Here is a 14,601-nt window from a genome sequence, read left to right on the forward strand (position 1 = left end):
CTCTATTAGGTTCTTCTAATATCATATGCAAGATATTAGCTCTACATATGATGATTACCTGAATATTACTATCACCATAAAAAATAAATACAAACTATATAGGCAAGTCATTATCTTGTTGCAGTAAACTATTAAATACAAGTCTTATCTCACAGAAAGCTCTTCAATATTTTGTTCATTTCCTCCAATATAGACAAACAACTTCCATATCGTGGTATTTCCATGTCCTCTGTAAGCACTAAAAAACAAACAAAAAAAATCACCATATCACAATCATTACCCTGCCCCCCCAAAATCACCAAATCAAAGGACAGTTTCAGTCCTACTGAATCTGAGACTGATGTCTTTGGATTGAATTAGGGACATTTTATTTTATTTTAATTAAATAGAATAAGTACTTATTGAACTCAAAGATGTGTAACCACAGGAAACAAAAATCTCAAAAGAAGAAATAAGACAAAGGCATAGGAAAAGGAATTCAGGTTAATATCTTTCAATATCACTGTGTGTTAGGGATCTCTATGGAATAGAGGGCTCAAGAATCTTTGACAGATTTTTTTTGTTGTTTCTAATAATTTCTACAAAAATTTTCATATATATTCTCTGTGATAGCAAAAAGACTCATTAAATATGTTTCCATTTTTTTAATAGTTGGCCTTTGGCAAAATAAGCATATTAATAATAGAAGCTTCCTCTGGCCACGAGATGAGGCTCAAAACTTCTTTCCTCAAAGATTTTTGGGATCAAGGACCACAGCTGGTGGGAGAAGGGTGAGAACTTCCAGCTGGAGCACTGAAGCTGACAGGGGTTGTCTCCTGCCTGAGAGTAGGATGATTAGATAGGTTTTGCTCTGGCACTGGGGCCAGTGTTCTTTCCCATTATTTTTTTTCCCATTAGTACACCTTTCTTTTATTTTTCTTTCTATACCAGTACAGTGCTGAAATCTAGAGGGCTATGGTCTAATCTGCTGTCTACCTCAGAGAATCCTGGGACACTGGTTAAATTGTATATTCTTGCAACCAATCCCACACCTTCTGAATTGGCTTTTTTTTTTTTTTTTAGCTTGAAGCTCTGGAAAGTATATTTTACAAGATACTCCCCCCTCCACTGCAGTCAGTAAATCTTATTTACAATTAAGTGTAAGAACCTCTGACCCTAAGGAAAGACAAATCAGGCAGCTATGCTACGTTTAGGCAAGAGTTTTGTGACTTAATATGGTCTAGTCCAATCTCAAGAGACTACCTAGTTGTTTGGAGTGAAACAACCCAGATATTGAAGATTTCTTTTGCCTCTAGTTCCGGTCATTTATCTCCTGAAGATATCAGGAGATATCCCCGGGTTAGATATCTCCTGGGGATTTAATGACTATTACCATAATGAGTCACTGATTGGTCATTAGAGAATCCTTGGGCTTTGCCCCTGAGCCAGTCCAATACAGTAGATCCTGGACCCACCTCTTACTCTCTTTTCTATCTCAGGAGAGATTTGGAGATCAAGGACAATATATATGAGATTAGCTTATGTTATTCCAGCTGGCTCCACAGGTCCGGTTTCATTCAGCTAATTTGGTGATCTTTTATATGTAATCTGCCTTGATAAGAGTCAAAATTCTCCTTAGTGCGAAGATGCCAGGTTTAATATTCCTCAAGGAGTAGGATCTAAATCACGTTAATAAGAGATATATGCTTTATGCATATATCTTATGCTTCTGGTGGGAGAAAATGAACACTCACTCAGATGAACTACACTTGATGTAAGAAAACTAGCTTCCAATGTGGCTGCAGCCATGGCTGATGAAGAAACCAAAGTTGATTTGAGTGTTCAATTCCTTCTGTTCATTCACAGGGTCCACTATAGTTCCAATAAAGATTCCAAAATCACTGCAGGATTTGACAAGGAAGCAAAAGCTCCTTTCAAGGGAGTAAAGCATGGAGTTTTCCAAGGGCTGAGGAAAAATAAATAAGGCATTAGAGAAAAGAGAGATATCAGGAAAATGAGAGCATCCAAAGGGCTATTGTTTTCCTGATGTTTGAAACTGTCAGGATTCCCTTCTTACCCTTCCTCATATAGTTTATGAAACAGATAAGACAAAGGTCCACTCTTCAATCCTCAACCCCATGATATCTACCTGACCTACCACTTAAAAAGCAGCAAGAACATACACTGACATTCAGTGTATTGAGAGTCTGTACAAGAATGGATTCACATCATCTGAAAGCTTCTGATCCATGAATGGTTGTGACCAAGATAGAGCTGAAAGTTCACAGACTCTTCTTTCAGGGTTTCCATATTGTTAGAAACCATAAATATCAGAAACCATAAGAACAATCCTCACAGTTCTCCTTTCTAATAGAGCAGTGGTTTTGAAACTTTGGACTACCTCAGGATCTCCTGGAAGGCTAGTTAAAATACAGACTGAGTGACTTTGCATCCAGAGTTTCTTATTCATTAGGGGTCCAAGAATTTGCATTTCTAAACAAGTTTCCAGCTTCTGCTGTTGCCTGTCTTGGAACCGTACTTTGAGAATTTCTGCAATAGAGTGACTAAGAAGACATCTTGCAGAACAGAAAACAGAGGTTCTACCACACCTGAGTTCCACATGAATAAGAAACTGAGTCTCAAAGGCATTTTTTAAAATGTTTGTAGGTCCACACACTGTCTTTAATAATAGCTCTAACATTTTAATATTTATGCACTTATTTTGTGCTTGGCATTGTTCCAAGGACTTTATTAATATTTGACCTTCGGGATTTCACTGGTGGTGCAGTGGTTAAGAATCCACTTGACAATGCAGGGGACACGGGTTCAAGCCCTGGTCCAGGAAGATCCCACATGCCATGGGGCAACAAAGCTCATGAGTTACAACTACTGAGCCTGTGCTCTAGAGCCTGTGAGCCACAACTACTGAGCCCACATGCCACAACTACTGAAGCCTGTGTACCTAGAGACTGTACTCCACAACAAGAGAAGCCACTGCAATGAGAAAGTCTGCACACCACAACGAAGAGTAGCCCCCGCTCACCACAGCTAGAGAAAGCCCGCATGCAACAACAAAGACCCAATGCAGCCAAAAATAAATAAATAAATAAAATTTATTAAAGAAAAAATATTGTGGCCTTCAATCATCAATCATGATACCTATCAGGTATGTGCTATTATTAGGAAACTGAGGCCCAACACACTTATCTACCTTTCCCAATGTCACACAGCTACTCAAAGAGAAAACCAGAGTACAAACCCAGGTCTCCTTTACTATCACTCATATCTATGTTTGAAATGATCATGTCATGATCACTTTCAGGAAAAACAAGTTCCAGCTCTATACATTACAGAGCAACACAAATTTTAAAACTTACACAGGATGCTGTAAATGTGATTTTAAAACCAAGCTCTACCACCTTATGCCATGTTACCCCCAAAGTATACATGAACCTATGAAGTTTTAGACTCATTAGTTTACCTAAGCTAATTAACAGAGTGTGCCTTCCTTGGCTCTCTCCTAACTGACCCTACAATATCTACATATTTTCTTGGACAACCCCAGAGCATGAATCACCTTCTAAAGATAAGTCTGATTTCTCATGGGCTTCTGCAGCAACTACACTAATTATTGTATCAGTCTCTGCTGATGTTATTTTTTCCAAATGAAATTCTCTCTTCCTTCTTTGCATTCTACAGGCCTTCTATAACTCAATTACTAATTTAAAACACAGCTATTATTGTGGAACTTTCTCAGATTGCTTAAACCCATGTGAATCTGTTATTAACTCAACTCATTAGTTTTGGGTTTTTTTTTTTGTTGTTTTTCCAAATGTAAATTATCAGTTATGGGCTAAGATGTGACCACCCAAAAATCCCTAAGTGAAAAGTTTTATGATATGGATATGTACTATTTTTAAGAAAGCACATATGAAATGTTCCTGATCCAGTCAGAGAATGTTGTTAGAGTGACATTCCAGTAGCTGAATATCTTAGCCTGGATATATGAGTAGGTATTAGCCAGGTGACATACCTGGAGAAGTGAAGAGTATCCTAGGCCAAGAGAACAGTATATACAAAGTCCTGGGGATGACAGAGAACCCTCACTAAGAGCAGAGTATAGTGTGAGAAGGGTTGGTGTGAGGACACGAGTTGAGATTACCATCCAGTCACTCAATAATGACTTTAATTTCCCAGGGACTATGCCAGAATCTGGGTATACATAAATAATTATATAAATATATGAAACCTAATCTCTGTTCTTCATATTTATAATCTAATAAGAGAGAAACAAATAATCACAGTAGAATGTGGACATTTAATAATCATTCTATCTTATTGCATTTTATTATATGTAAAATGCTATGGAGACTCAGAGGAGACAGGGTTAGAAGAAAGTCAGAATCAGGAAAGCTGTCAAGAGAATGTATGACTTTTTTAAAAAAATTAACACCTTTATTGGAGTATAATTGCTTTACAATAGTACATTAGTTTCTAGTGTATAGCAAAGTGAATCAGCTATATATATACATATATCCCCTTATCTCCACGCTGTTGTGTCTCCCTCTCACCTTCCCTATCCCACACCTCTCGGTGGACAAAAAGCACCGAGCTGATCTCCCTGTGCTATGTGGCTGCTTCCCACTAGCTATCTATTTTACACTTGGTAACGTATATATGTCCATGCCACTCTCTCACTTCGTCCCAGCTTACTCTTTCCCCTCCCTGTGTCCTCAAGTCCATTCTCTATGTCTGCGTCTTTAGAGAATGTATGACCTTTGAACTGTTTTTTAAAGGAATAGAAGGAGGAAGGAGTCCATGAGAGAAAGAAAGAGGGAAAGCATTCTGGGAAATGAGGAAATTATAGCATAGGCATGGAAATTACCAAAAAGACATGTGGAGATTAGCAAGCAATTTTCCAGCACTGGAGCTTGCTGTACAAAAGTGGGCATGTGGGTTTCCCTTGTGGTGCAGTGGTTGAGAGTCCACCTGCCGATTCAGGGGAGACGGGTTTGTGCCCCGGTTCAGGAAGATCCCACATGCTGCAGAGCAGCTGGGCCCGTGAGCCATGGCCGCTGAGCCTGCGTGTCTGGAGCCTGTGCTCTGCAATGGGAGAGGCCACAACAGTGAGAGGTCTGCATACTATAAAAAACAAACAAACCAACAAACAAGCAAAAAACAGTGGGCATGCAAGAAGCTGAACCAAGCAGGTAAACAGTGACCAAGATCATGAAAGTTAGTAAATATTTTTCCAAATGTTTGGAATTTATCCTTCAAATCGTATGAAATTATGGAAGGACAATAAACAGAAGAGTAATATGATTGGATTTGCATTTCAGAAAGATATTTTTTAATAAAAGTGTGCATAATGGAGACAGAAATGTAGTCTAGAAGGGGACATTTCACAACTAATTATAAACTCATTTGCATTATTTTTAAAGTAATGTTTTAGTGTCCTCTCTGTTAAGCTTCATGTTAAACTCTCCAAAGACAGGAGATACTGACAGTTTTTTTTTTCCTACAACCAAAGAGCACAAAGTAAGGTTCATAGGTTTTCAATAAAATTATACTGATTAAATGTTTGATTAAACTTAACTTTAAGCCTTTAAGATCCCTACTGAGTGTAGGAAGATTTTATTCCTACCCTTCAGGAGAGGAACAGCTGTATTCTTCTCCCTCGAATAAATGTCTTAGCCTGTCCAGAAAGGGGTTATAACTACATCTGTACAAAGGAGGTATTGGGAAGTTTAATTAGCCAGAGTTTATAATCTTCTTTGAAGCTGAATAGTGTTAATTATGTTTTTCCCACTTTAAGACTCTAAGTCACATGGAACATATCTTAAGAGTTTCTGAGTTAGGAAAGTTTTTACCTTCATGAATTGAGCTAGGTAGTTTTTGTAAACACATATTCCAGCAAGATTGCCTTAGGGTTGACCAAATAACTCTGTGAAGATGAGAGGTTTACAGGTGAATTTGTAAGAAAACACACTGACTCTGTTGATATCAAACAAACAGGAGCTGAGAAGGAATTGCTCTGTGAAGAGATTTCTGTTCTTCTTGGGATCCCCTGTTGATTACTCCTGCCCTCACTTCAATGGACCCAGAGTCATATCTTCCCATTCAATCTAAACATGGGCCCTCTTAATCCTCCGTATTTAAGCATGGGTGGAAAATGTAACTGGTAACTTAATAGAGCTAGATCTGGAAGTAATATGCAAGTCAACAACAACAACAACAAATCTTGTGGGAGGCCATTGTGCCTACTCATGAACAGTCTAGATGTAAGAGAGTCTTCTGGCTGTATCATCAAAGAATGTCTTCAAGTCTGCTTTAAACTTTCAAATTCATAAGCAAAGACCCTAAAACTGAGATGCTAGGCATTTCCCTCCTTATTTATTAAAGTCCCATTTTCTGCATTTTTGTTTCCATTTTGAAATCTTGCCTTTTCTTTCCAATGATTTACACTGGCACATCTATTTTCTTCAGAAGAAAACTTATTCCCTACAAAAAGGTAAGTGGTATTACCATATGGTTCCAATATACTTCAATTATTTAAAAAGTAACATGATAGGATCAATAATTATATAAAAGTTATACACAGTGGGTGTCAGATTGCATTGAATATAGTCAATGGACCAAGCATTTTGAAAAGTGCCTAGAGCAACCTTATGGTTATGTGTGTTCAAAAGCATGTCATCTGAAATTAGTCCTAAATGGAAATTGATGCCTATATATAGAAGACCATATCTTAAAGGAGCCAATACCATGAATGATATTGATGATATCTGCTGATCATCTAGTGACAATTATGTTCTAAGTACAGTGCTATGTGCTTTACATGTAACACTTCATTTCACTCTCTTAAAAACCCTATGGAGTAGGGTTATCTACAACTTAGAAATGATTAAATTGAAAATTACAGTAGGTAAGAAACTTGCTAAAGATCATTCATTCCCTAAGTGGAATCATTGCAATGTGGTTGTTTGGACCAAAAGTCCAAACAACTTAACCACTTAACTGCTACAGTCATGTTTCTCAAACTAGGACAACAAACAACATGCTAGGGGTACAAAATGCCATAGATAAACATGGCTTATCAACTTAATTGAATGTTAAGTATTGGAATTGCATGAAAATTTTATCTAATTTTTCCAGATAAAGCATAGTACTTTAGCCTTCTTAACTGTGCATGTTGCTTCTAACTACATGCCTCAAACTCTTGTGCATGCCTCTCTGCTCTTACTATAGTTTGATGAAAAATTTGAAGAGTCACACATTCTTCTACAATACTTACTGAAATTTCCCTCTAGATGTTATTTAACCAAGCCATTTATTTGCCACCTTTCTGCATTCAAAGTATATTACTGTGATACAGTTAACCATAGGAGGAGGATCTGAGTTGTTGTGACTTCACAATACCTGGAGTTAAGAGCATTAATTAATTAAATTTTATCTCTTCCAATGTTAAATACAGTAGTAGAGAAAGAAAAAGACATGCACACATGCATTCAACACCACATATTCAGTTAAAAAGACAAAGGAAAATACCTCAAGTATAGCAATGCATCTAGATACATTTCACTCTTGTAGACACTCATTGAAAGCTAAATGGTAGGACCAGGTATGCTCAAAGACAGCATTAGGTTGTCTCATTTAGTTATCATGGAAATTAGTTTCTTGTTCATCTGCCCAAGGTTTTGTGTTTTTTTTTTTTTTTTTTTTTCTGTTAAGAGGATTGTTCTTGGCCTGAGATGAATATTGGTAAGAATGCCCTGGTGGAGGATGGCGTGTCCAAATTTTACTGGAATCTTTAGTGTTTAGGTCACATTATCCTATATGAGGGGTTGAGATGCCCTACCTTATTGGTTTTAAGTTAATTCTGGTGCTGTGTTTTCCAAGCTTACACTTTTCTGGTGATAAAACTTCCATTAAATGTATTTGGCTGTGTATAAATTTTATATTTTGGAAAACTTATTTGTTAAAAATTACCTCCAGAGTTCTCTGCTGATCAAAATAACTCCTGGATCTTGATTACTAAGTCATGGTAATAGTTTAGTGTTTAGTGCCATAGCCACTTTGTTTCAGCTGATTTGCAGCTGTTACTAGGGCTCTTCCCATTCTTGTTTTTCTATGCTTAATTGCATTAGATTCAGAAGTTGACTGGAGAATAAAGAGCTAAAGTGGAGTTATCAAACAAAACAGCATATCATGGAGGACAGGATGACATTGCTGAGTAATAAGACCCTGGGCTTTCCTCTTCCACAATCATATCAAATATACTCCTACATATAGAGAAACTATCTCCGAGAATTACCTAAAGACTACCAGAAAAGATTTTCCACAACAAAAGTTAAAAAGGAAAAGTCATATTGCAACAGGTAGGAAGGGCAGAGATGTGATCTAGCTACTACACACACCCTTGGTGTTGTGACCCATAGGTAGAAGAGATAGCACAGCCTCAGAGTTTCCACCAAAGAATTGAAGACTCTGAACTCCACATTAGGCTCCCAAGTCCAGGACACCTGAACTAGGAAGAGGAGCCCTCATAACATCTGGCTTTGAATATTAGTAAGGCCTATATCCAGGAGACAGAGGGCTATAGGAAACTGAGGCTCTGCTCTTGAAGGGTACATGCAAAAACTCACTCACTCCGAGTCCCAGTACAAAGGCAGCAGTCTGAAATGTGCCTGTGTCATATGTAAAAGATATTCACTTACTAATTTTAAAATGTGTGTCAAAAGAACAGGGATCTATTAGAACTTTCTGTGGGTATGGAGGAGCTAGTGGGCACCAAATTTTTGTTTTTTTTTTCTCTTTGGGGAGACTCACCTTCTACCTGGCTGACTTAGTATCATTTATGACATCCCCTATCTAACCTCTTAGCACCACTTGGTCTTCCCCAGGTTTACTTGCAGACCTGACATAATCAATGCTCCCCCAAAGTTCTCCCCCAACCAACCAGTCACAGCATGTGCATTTGGCCAGTAGTGGAGCTCCTCCAGACCTGGCAGATGTGCTCAGCCAGCACCAGCATCCCTGCAAAGTGGCTCCTGCACTGGGAGCGGGCTCCATACATCAGAGTGCCTGCAAGATTTCTGACTGGGCCTTACAGCCAGCTCCAGTGTAAGCCAGCTCCACACACTAGTGTGTCTGAAGCACTTGCAGGAAGGCAGAAGGACATATGCAGCCCACACAAAGGACATTCCTTGGGCACCTGACTCTGGTGATGAAGAAAGAACACTGCTGGGCCACACAGAATACCTATGACACAAAGCCATTTCTTCAATACTGTGTGATGTAGTTGATCTGCCTAATACATTGAAACAAACATAGAGAATTAGGCAATATGAGGAGATAAAGAAATACATTGCAAAGGAAAGAACAAAACAGTTTCTCAGAAAAATAACTAAATGAAATGGAGATAATCAACGTTCTAGATAAGGAGTTCAAAGTAATGGGCATAAAGATAATCACCAAACTCAGAAGAAGAAAGGAGGGACACAGTGAGGACTTCAATTAAAAGATAGAAAATATTAAAACAAAACAAAACAAAACAATCAGGCCTGAAGAATACAATAACAGAAATACACTAGAGGGAATTAAGAGCAGATTGGATGACACAAAAGAAGGGATCGACGATCTGGAAGACAGGCTAGTGGAAATCACCCAATTGGAGCAACAACAAAAAAAGAATCAAAAAATTGAGGAGGTTTAAGGGACCTCTGGGACAACATCAAGAATACTACATTTGCATTATAAGAGTCCCAGAAAGAAAAGAGAGAGAAAGGAACAGAAAACTACTTGAGAAAATGATGACTGAAAACTTTCTTAACCTGGAGAAGGAAAAAGGCATCCGGGTCCAGGAAACACAGAGAGTCCCAAAGATTTTGGACCCAAAGAGATCCACACAAAGATATATTCTAACTAAAATGACAAAGTTGATAAGGTGAACATTTTAAAAGTGACAAGAGAAAAATAGCTAGCTACATACAGAGGAACCCACATAAAAATATCAGCTGATTTTTCAGCAGAAATGTTACAGGCCAGAAGGGAGTGATATGACATATTCAAAGTACTGAAAGGAAAAAATAAAAACAAAAACTTACAACCCAATATACTCTATCCAGGAAGTTTTTATTCAGAATTGAAGGAGAGATATTTTCCTAGACAAGGAAAAGCTAAAGGAGATCACCACTAAACTCACCTTACATGAAATTTAAAAGAGACTTCTTTAAGCAGAAAATAAAAGGTCATCACCAGAAATATAAAGTTATGAAAGAAAAAAAAATGTCTCACTGGTAAAAGCAAAAATATTGTAAAGGTCGTGGATCAACCACCTATATAGTAAGTATGAATGTTAAAGACAAAACTAGTAAAATCATATATATCTACAATAATTAATTAAGGAATACACAAGACAAGAAGATGTAAAGTTAACATCAAATATGGAGGGGAAATGTAAAAATGTAGTGCTTTTAGAATGCACTCAAACTTAAGTGAACATCAAGTTAAAATAGACCGCTATATATAGAAGTTTTTATATAAGAATTTCACAGTAACCACAAGCCAAAAACCAACAATACATCCACAAAAATTAAAAAGAAAATAGTACAAACATAATAAAAATAGTCATCAAATCACAAGTGAAGAGAGAAAAAGAAGAAAAAAAGGAATGGTGAGAACAACAAAATGACCAGAAAGCAATGAAAAAAATGGCAATAGGCACATACCTATCAATATTTACTTCAAATGTAAATGGACTAAATACTCTATTCGAAAGACACAGGGTGGCTGGGCTGAATGGATAAAAATTAAGACTGAGTCTCTACTATAGACTCACTTTAGATTTAAGTACACACACATGCTGAAAGTGAGAAAATGGGAAAAGATTTCCATGCAAATGGAAATAAAAAGAAAGCTGAGGTGGTGATACTTATATTAGACAAAATAGACTAAAAAAACAAAGACTGTAATAAACAAAGACTGTAACAAAAGACAAAGAAGGGCATTACATAATGATAAAGGGATCAATCTAACAAGAAGACATAACACTTGTAAATATGTATGCACCCAACATAATAACACTTAAATATATAAAGCAAATATTAACAAACATAAGAGGAGAAACAGACAGTAATACAATAAGAGTAGGGTTCTTTAACATCCCACTTAAATCAATGGACAGATCATCCAGACAGAAAATCAGTCAATAAATACTGACATTAAATGACATATTAGACCAGATGAACCTAATATATAATGACATTCCATCCAAAAACAGCAGAATACACATTCTTCTCAAGTGTTCATGAAACATTCTCCAGATATATCACATGTTAGGCTACCAAACAAGTCTCAATAAATTTACAAAGATAAAAATCATATCAAGCATCTTTGCTGATCACAATAGTATGAGATTAGAAGGCAACTAAGAGAAAAAAAAACTGGAATAAAACCACAAACACATGGAATCTAAACAACATACTACCAAAGAACAAGATGTTATTGAAGAAATCAAAGAGGAAATTAAGAAATATTTTGAGAAAAATGAAAATAGAAACTCAATGTTCCAACATCTATGCAACACAGCAAAGGCAGTTAGTTCTAAAAGGGAAGTTTATACCAATACAGACCTACCACAGGTAACAAGAAAGATATCAAATAAACAATCTAATTTTACACCTAAAGAAACTAGAAAAAGAAGAAGAAACAAAGCCCAAAGTTAGTAGAGGAAAGGAAATAATAAAGATCAGAGCAATAATAAATAAAATAGAGACTAAATAATTAGCAAAGATCAATTAAACTAGGATCAGGTTCTCTGAAAAAATAAACAAAATTGATAAACCTTAGGCAGACTCATCAAAGAAAAAGAAAGAGGATCCAAATATATAAAATTAAAAAAAATAAAACAAAATTAAAGAGGGGAAGTTACAACCAACACCACAGAAAGAGCATAAGAGATTACTACAAAAATGATATGCCAAGAGATTGGACAATGTAAAGAAGTGTATAACTTCCTAAAACATAATCTTCTAAAACTAAATCAGGAAGAAATAGAGAATCTGAACAGAACAGTTACTAGCAATGAAATTGAATCAGCAATTAAAAAAATCACAACAAACAAAAGTCCAGGGCCAGACAGCTTTACAAGTTAATTCTACTAAACATGCAAAGAATATTTAATACATAGTTTTCTCAAATTTGTCCAAAAAATTTGAAGAGGAAGGAACATATCTAAATTCATTCTACCAGGCCAGCATACACTGACACAATGATACAAAAACCAGACAAAGACACTACAAAAACAAACAAACAAACAAACAAAAAAAAAAGAAAAGAAAGAAAGATAAATTTACAGGACAATATCTCTGATAAACATAGATGCAAAAAAATATTTTTGACAAATTCAAAATTTTTTTCATAATAAATAGTCTCAACAAAATGGATACAGAGGGAACATACCTATAATAAAGGTCATATGTGACAAACCAACAGCTAACATCATATTCAATGGTGAAAATCTGAAAACACTACCTCTAAGTTCAGCAACAAGACAAGGATTCCCACTCTCACCACTTGTATTCAACATAGAATCAGAAGTCTTAGCCACAGCAATCATATATAAATAAATAAATAAATAAAAGGAATCCAAATTGAAAAGGAAGAAGTAATACTGTTGCTGTTTACACATGACATGATACTATATATATAAAACCCTACAGATACCACAAAAAATCTATCAAAACTAATAAATAAATTGAGTAATATTGTAGAATACAAATATACAGAATTCTGTGTCATTTCTATACACTAACAATGATCTATCAGAAAGACAAATTAGAAAATAATCCCATTAAAATTGCATCAAAAGGAATAAAATACCTAGGAATAAATTTAACCAAGTAGGTGAAAAGCCTGTACTCTAAAAACTATCACATTGATAAAAGAAATTGAAACGTACACAGATAAATATAAAGATATATTGTGCTCATGGATCAGAAGAATAAATCTGGTTAAATTGTCCATATTACCCAAAGCAATCACAGATTTAATGCAATCCCTTTCAAAATATCAACATCACTTTTCAAAGAACTGGAACAAATTTTCTAAAATTTGTATGGAAATACAAAAGACCCCAAATAGCCAAAACAATCTTGGGAAAGAAGAATAAAGATGGAGATATCACACTCCCTGATTTCAAACTATACTACAAAGCTACAGTCATCAAAACTGTATGGTACTAAAGATCTAGGGGAAGATGACAGAAGAGTAAGAGGAGGAGATCAACTTCCTCTCCACAGAAACATCAAAAATACATCTACACGTGGAACAAATCTACAGAACACACACTGAATTCTGGCAGAAGAACTCAGACCTCCCAAAAGGCAAAAAACTACCCACGTACCTGGGTAGGGGAAAATAAAAAAGAATAAACAGAGACAAAAGAATAGGGATGGGACCTGCAACAGTAGGAGGGAGCCATGAAGGAGGAAAGCTTTCCTCACACTAGAAACCCCTTCTCAGCCAGAGACAGCGGGTGGTGGGGGGGAGAAGCTTCAGAACCGCAGAGCAGAGCGCAGCAACAGAGGTGCAGAGGGCAAAGTGGAGAGATTTCCACACTGAGGAGCAGTGCCAACCAGCACTCAGCAGCCCGATAGGCTTGTCTGCTCACCCGCAGGGGCAGGCGGGGCTGGGAGCTGAGGCTTGGGCTACAGTCCAAGGGCAGGGAGAGGACTGGCGGCATGAACACAGCCTGAAGGGGTTAGTGCACCACGGCTAGCCTGGAGCGTGTCTGGGAAAAAGTCTTGACCTGCCAAGGAGGCAAGAGACTTTTTCTTCCCTCTTTGTTTCCTGGTGCGTGAGGAGAGGGGATTAAGAGCAATACTTAAAGGGGCTCCAGAGACAGGCGTGAGCCTCGGCTAATAGCACAGACCCTAGAGATGGGCATGAGACGATAAGGCTGCTGCTGCTGCCACCAAGAAGCCTGTGTGGGAGCACAGGTCACTCTCCACACCTCCTTTCCGGGGGGCCTGTGCAACCTGCCACTGCCAGGGTCCTGGGATACAGCGACAACTTCCCCAGGAGAAAGCATGGTGTGTCTCAGGCTGGTGCACTGTCCTGCCATCCTCTGCCACCGCAGGCTCTCCCTATACTCTGTGCCCCTCCCTTCCCATGGCCTGAGTGAGCCAGAGCCCCTGAATCAGCTGCTCCTTTAACCCCGTCCTGTCTGAGCGAAGAACAGTTGCCCTCCAGTGACCTACATGCAGAGGCGGGGCCAAATCCAAAGCTGAGACCCAGGAGCTGCGGGAACAAAGAAGAGAAAGGGAAATCTCTCCCAGAAACCTCAGGAGCAGTGGATTAAATCTCCACAATCAACTTGATGTACCCTGCAATGGTGCAGTTCCTGAATAGACAATGAATCATCCCAAATTGAGGAGGTGGGCTTTGAGAGCAATATTTATTATTTTTTCCCCTTTTCCTTTTTTTGTGAGTGTGTATGTGTATGATTCTGTGTGAGATTTTGTCTGTATAGCTTTGGTTTCACCATTTGTCCTAGGGTTCTATCCGTCCGTTTTTTGTTTGTTTTTTTTACTTTAAAAATTTTTTTCTTAATAATTAATG

The sequence above is a fragment of the Mesoplodon mirus genome, assembly GCF_964341445.2.
Source record: "Mesoplodon mirus genome assembly, chromosome: 13".
Classification (NCBI taxonomy): domain Eukaryota; kingdom Metazoa; phylum Chordata; class Mammalia; order Artiodactyla; family Ziphiidae; genus Mesoplodon; species Mesoplodon mirus.